The sequence below is a fragment of the Homarus americanus genome, unplaced genomic scaffold (assembly GCF_018991925.1).
Source record: "Homarus americanus isolate GMGI-L3 unplaced genomic scaffold, GMGI_Hamer_2.0 scaffold9900, whole genome shotgun sequence".
NCBI lineage: Eukaryota > Metazoa > Arthropoda > Malacostraca > Decapoda > Nephropidae > Homarus > Homarus americanus.
The window spans coordinates 22,697-29,460 of record NW_024722869.1 but is presented as its reverse complement, the minus strand read 5'-3'; the positions used below and the strand labels follow the sequence as shown (position 1 = coordinate 29,460).

Here is a 6,764-nt window from a genome sequence, read left to right as displayed (position 1 = left end):
ATATTCAACATACTTGAGGGAGACAATAATAGTAGTGGAGGAGGGTTGCGGTGAGTACAAACCAACCGTCTACTAAACTAATACTTTTACCTGTTCTTCTTTTCCTGCTAATGCTGCTGTGCATATTTGAATAATTACTTCTGTAGACTAAACTACAAGTACTGTACAAGTGTTAGTATTAAAGTGATGTTAGTTTAGATTCATCTTGCATATGTTACCACTTGCCCTTGACTACTGTACTTCACTTATTTGTCTGTTAAAAATTCATAGTCAGCCCTCACATTTCACCTCTTACTCATCCAACCATTTGTTCTGGTCTATACCAACTCTTACACTCCATCTACAATACAGTATATAAGGGATAGTACTGTACCACCTCTGGCTGGATGTGTTAGGGGACCCTTCGCCTTAGAGAAGATAATAAGGACCGTTCATGTAAAACAGTGTTACATCCTGTAGTCTTGCTGAGATAATCATCTGACCATTAACTGTATTTCACTTGACTTGATAAGCTTTCTGGACGAACAAACCATCTCACCCTCCTCTTCACTGTCAAAACAATAACTTAAGTAATTATATGGAATTAGATGAATAATAATAATTGTATGTCTTCTTTGATGTGGATAACCATGATCAAGTAAATGGACTTTACTTTATTAAAATTTACATTTGAACCAATCCTGTACACAAAAAGTTGCCAGGATCATAAATCAATGTGGTCATAATCCTACTGACATCCTTGTGACAAATTTAGGATCAACAGTTCACGCCACAAGTAAACTCTAAAACCTCCAATTGAGTTTGAAACATGAAGACCTTATGATATCATACAACTAACTGTTTATTATAAAACAAGTTCTGCATACCAAGTTCTATTGACAGCACAACATATTAACTGAGGTGGAAATGAATCTGTATTGTACTGTACTGGAAACAGCAAATTTATTCACCAAACCAAGATTTAAAAAAAAAATACAGTACAAATAAAAATATAAAATGCAATTAATAAAGTTGGAAAACAATTATTCAAATGTTACAGAATAAACATATTATCAGCTCCTAAAATAAACTATATATACTTTATATACAAATATATTATCTTCAACTATAAACATGACTGAAAAGTTATAAATTTTAGTTTCTGATACACCTGTCAAAACCCTTCCACACACCTACATAATTCATGTCTATGCCTGCAGTTTAACACCTATATCACTGTAACCATTTGAGTAAAAGTTTTTACTGAAGAAGGAAAGTATAAATGTGGGCATACAAAACTAGGAAATTAAAGTACAATCAATATGTAATTTTAGAGCAACAAAACACAATATTTACACACAAAGGATCACATCTAAAAACTATTCCCAATTAACACTTCGATGTTCCTCTTAATGTAAAGTTTGTACTGAAGCACATCTTTAGTGAAACCATAACTCAAGTAGCATCATTTGTCAGAGGTAATGCAGCCTCATATTACAGTAGTGTTTTAACTGTGTATCTCAGGGGACAACACTCAGTATAGTGATGATGGTAGCCCTGTAAAATAAATACACATAATTAATCATTTTACAGAAGAAAAGGTACTGTATGAACAACTATTACTTCACCACAAAAATATACTACTGAATTTATATTGCTTTAATTAACACTTTTCTCCCATGTTTATATGTCAGAGCCATGTTGTGGGTCACACTTTGATCTCTTCAGCAGAACTACTGTACTGTACTGAGTTAGATCCAAATTCAGAGTTTCATGTCAGAAAGAAAAGACAGTTTGCTTCCCAAAATCATCCATCACACACATGTAAGGAAAAATTACAAAATAATGTCAAGTTCGTCTCGGTATAAACAATGCTGCCCATGTTTGTTATCCGTGGGTACCCAGCCACAAGAGCATCTTGGGCACCAATATACAGGTTGTTGTATATTTTCCAATACACGTCACGGACTTTTCTAGCTGGGTGGAAGAGTCCCTGCAACACGCACTGCAGGATCTGGAAAGAAAAGTAGAAGGAACTGTAGATTTCAGGTCTTGTACTGTACATGTATATGTATTTTCCTTTGGAAGGGGAAGGAAGGAGGGGGAAGGAAGGAGGAGGGAGGGGGAGGAAGGGGAGAGAGGGAAGGAGAAAGGAAGGGAGAGAGGGTTATACTGTAGACTATTCCCGATATGACACAATGTTTTATGCGGCCAAAATCAATAATAAAATCACATTCTCTTTTTCACTTCCATTCAATTTAAATTCTGTAACATTCCCATAAATAAACCATCCAATACTTCTCTTACCATTCACACTTTCTGCTGGAGGTTCATCTCCCTCACTTCTAGCACTTCTTTTACTCAACCAGATCTTTCTTTCTAAAGTTTCTTTCATTTCCACATCACCACCACCTAACTTCTGTAAGTCTTCTTCTGCTTCCTATTCACAGACCAAGTAAATTGGTGAGATTGTAAACGATGCTATTTGCATTGAAAGACTGCAAGGGGTTGAGATCTGTGATCTTGCCAGGAGTACCAAAGGGTTAACTAAGAAACATCAACATTGCTCCCTTCCAATTCCATTCAAATCAAGAGTTACTTCTTTACTCCTTTCCCTATCATCATCTTACATTTGTTCAAATTCACCAACACTTTCTTTCAACATACTGTACCAGCACTTCTAAACTCTTTCACAAACACTGGAAAAACTCAGTGGTTCACAGTACTGACAAATCTCATCATGTTGTCTCTCACTTGAGATTAGATGAGGTTTCTCAAGAATCCTTCAAGCTTTGGCCAAAAGAAAAACATAAATGTTCATAGAATAAATAAATACAGCAGTTACTCTACTGAATTTTACTTGATTTTTAACATAAAAAATACAAAAACAGTCACATCTTACCTTCTGTGGTCCAAGAGCGACAATGAGTCCCTCTATACTGTCCATGAAGGCTTGAACTAAATGAGGGGATGTTTCAAATATGTTGGGCCAAACATAATTCAAGAGATGGACCATTGCACTTTCACAACCAAATCCATACACCCCAATAGCCATGTGTTTTATGGCTGCACAAGCAGTCTGTCTATGAACAAGGTCACGGTCCATGAGGGCATCTTCCAGCAGTGAAGTAACAGCATAAATATAATCTTTTCCCATTTCTCCAATGTACTCAAACAAGAATGACAGAGATTTTAATAACACCGTTTTGGACGTTAAGTTCCGGAACTCTGTATTCATTCATGAGGCCGAAGGACTGTGAAAGGTGAACATGTTTCAGCAACTATAGCAATGGCTACTGTTGTACACACACGGTTTTGACGCTCCTGAACTTTGAGATTGTTCAGTAAGGTGGCAAGAACATCGTGTGGGCCAATAGCCTTGGCAATATAACCAAATGTGTTGACTGTGGCTCTTCTGATGGCCTTCTTGTGAGCTTTTAGAAGTTCTAACAACTCAAAGCAGATCCTCATCCACTACGAGGACTGACATACTCTGGTCCACGATCAGCAATGCGTCCCACTAAATCGATACAGTTTTCCTGTACTTTCGTGCCTGTTCTTTAGAATTGGGGTAAGACGGGCAGAAGATCCTTGATGGGAGGATTCATCTTGTGCATGCCAATAACATTAACAATGCCCTTTAAGGCCCCCAGGATGGAGCCGAGCACCTCCGGTACTCCTCACCCAAGTACTCATACAACACTACTCCCAAGTGACCCATCAGCTTCTCCTCCTGACACGCTTCATCACCACGCAACACGAGATCAGATCTGCCGCTTGTTGTCGCATTTTGCCGATTTGTTGTTGAGCCGCCACAAGATTGTACCGCAGATCTGGGGAAGGTAGGCCTTAACTCTAGAGCCTAATGCATTCACAATTGTGCCAAACCATTACATGACTACATCTTCAGTTGTCTGTTCCTGGAAAGCATATAAAATGCCATCAATCAGCTGTTCTTCAAGTCGAGAGTCAATGTCTGCAGCTCCAAGGTTGGCCATGATCTTTTCGATGGTTTCCATGACCATTTTTCGGTACTGTTCATTCTCATCCTTCAAGTCATCAACAATACGGTTCACAATCTCAGACGTTCCCACCTTGTTAGCAATTTCAACCGTGGTGTCAACAAGTTGACGATAGTTACGACGGTCAAGAGCCATTCTGTGATTCCAAAAGTGCTTAAAGAAATGTGGCAAGATCTCCTCCTTAATGTACCCTGGTTCTACACCATCAGTAGCACAACACTGCTTTACCACCTTGAGTACAATTTTCATCTCTTCATCAGGACTCTGAAACTCACGAATGAGAATCAACATTACTTCCCTGTAGTAATCGCATACTCTCCGTCCATGAGGGGAATCAGGTAACCAATAGCTTTAAGGAAGGCAGCGAGACCCTTACCACGGTGCTGACGGATACCGCCACAGAGGTTTCAAGACGGAATCAAAACTCTCAATACCGAGATGGGGTGGCAGCCTCGCCAAGGCAGCTAAAGCCAAAGCAGTGATGGTTTGCACTTCTGCTGTTCATCAACTAACTGTTCAATAATCTCCACAAGAGAGCGGAGGTGAGGCAATATAGCACAACCCATTAAAATTGCAATTTGCTGTACAATCTTGATACCAGTGTGCCTAGCCTGCCATGATTTCTTGCTCTTGCACACAGCCTTTAAGAAGGGCAAGAGAGGGAATACCGAGAGCAGAGGCTACAAACGGCATGGCTCGAGCAGTTGTGTTTCTGACGCACTCATCAATGTTATCAATATCAGGCCTCATTGTGGAGATCATTGTTGCCAAACCTGCTGCCTTGGCCAAATTACTGATAATTTCTCGACCTTCTACACGAGCATAGTAGTCTTCATCAATGAGCAATGGTTCAATGACCACCAAAATTTTATGAACATATGGACGACAAGATCATCTAATTTATAGAGTACTCTGTCAATGACCTTGACCAAAGATGGCGTTCCTGATCTTCCAATGTAGGGGACATGAGAAGTGGCAAGATCTGGTTAAACAGGGACCAGCACCAAATTCACGCGGCCTTGTCTGTGATCTGACGGAGAGCTGCCTTACGGGAGGAGTGCCATTCTTGATCTTCAGTAAGAGTTTCATTATCTTCCTTTCCTTCTGTTCTTCTGGACTCAGACTTTCCTCATCAACATCCTGTAATAGTTTATCAAAGTACTGTGCATCCTCGTTCTAATAATGGCAGATTACCCTTGGTTGAGAGTCCTCATGTTTGGGAGTCATGCCTTCTTGCATGTAAAACCTTTGTTGTGCCCATCATTGGTGTAGGCGCTCTGTTAGCTTACGAGCCGGTGTCCTGATTGGTACGTATCCCCGCGGAGGTGGCAAAATTTCATATCCCGCGGAAACAGCGATCCAGTTCCTCATCCGTCATGGGACGATTTCTTCCTCACACTTTCTCCCATCGGAAGGCATGAATCTGTTCAGGAGTCATGTTAACAAGTTGTCCAGGTGATGGTGTAGCCATTCCGATAGCCTTGGGTCCTACTGGTGTTGTTCCTCCAGGAGTACCACCTGGGGTCATCATCCCAGGGGTCATGCTGGGAGTGTGGGGTGTTGAAGGTGTCATAGCTCTTGATGGTGTGGCAACTGGAGTTTGTGCTGCTGGGGTTTCATCCCACCTAGAACGCCTCTTACTTGCACTTGGGGTTGGAGTTTTTGAATTAGGTCACCTGCCCCACAGATCAGTGCGAGAGTCTCGCCCAACCACTGTTGTGTCCAGGAGTTTCCCTCGATCTGTTTTGGGAGTTTCATCCCAACGATTTCTTCACGCTGAAGGAGTCTGTTTATCGTGCCGGGTGTTTCATGGCCTGGGGTGGCATGACCTGGTGTGGCATCCCACATGCGGTACTCTGTCCTGGAGTGGCTCCTGGGGTCTCACTCCTTTAGCCCGACCTGGAGTCTCGTCCCAACGAGCAATAGATGGAGTTTCTGCTTCCCAAGTTGATTTCTTCTTAGGCTGAGGTGTGTCGTCAGCTGTCTGTCCCAACGGCCGCGCTTTCTGGGAGCAGCTGGAGCATCACCATTGCTGGCTACAACTTGAAGAGTTCCTTCCTTGAGCGTTTTGCATTGTCTTCGGATTCTTAAAAAAGAAAATGTAAAATTACTTACATTTGCTTAGATATTTGTAAAACATTGTGGTAGTATACTATCAATGGGACTAGGTTTTGACTCAGAAGTTAACTATAATCATTCATAAAAAGGCAGTGAAGTTCATTTTGTCTTTAACAGCAACTGAATAAATTGCATAGATGTATTACCTAATCAAATTTATACTTTCTTTTCATGAAGTCTGAGACAGGAATAATGTTTATAAGGTTACTGTCAGTAACTTTACTGATAAAAAAGATAAGAAATATTGGACAGGGTGTCATAAAATTACTGTTCTTTTTTGTTCCTTTTCTGGCAAGGGAATCATAACTAATAGATGAAGATGGCTGAGAATTTAACACTAGAGGAAGGAGTCAGTGTAATAATCTTTGTGGACAACCTATGAGACACCCTGTACAGTAGTGTGACCTATGCAACACCCTGTACAGTATATGGGCAAACGTACTGAAATTAACAAAATAATAGCTTTAGAGGAGGATAATGGTAAAAGCAGGAGATAAAATAGGCCAGCACACAGGTCACATGAGTTCCAGTACTGGGTCAACCTCAAGACACAGCCTGAATCCTTATGGTCTTGTTTAGGCACAACATAAAACATGACCAATAAAAAAAAAAAAAAAAAAAGCACGACGCAAATACACATATATT

At 40.6% G+C, this 6,764-nt stretch overlaps 1 pseudogene; it reads right to left on the bottom strand.

Moving 5' to 3' along the window:
* Nucleotides 1-1,285: 1,285 nt before the first annotated feature.
* On the bottom strand, nt 1,286-6,714 carry LOC121863170 (annotated as a pseudogene).
* Nucleotides 6,715-6,764: the final 50 nt, after the last annotated feature.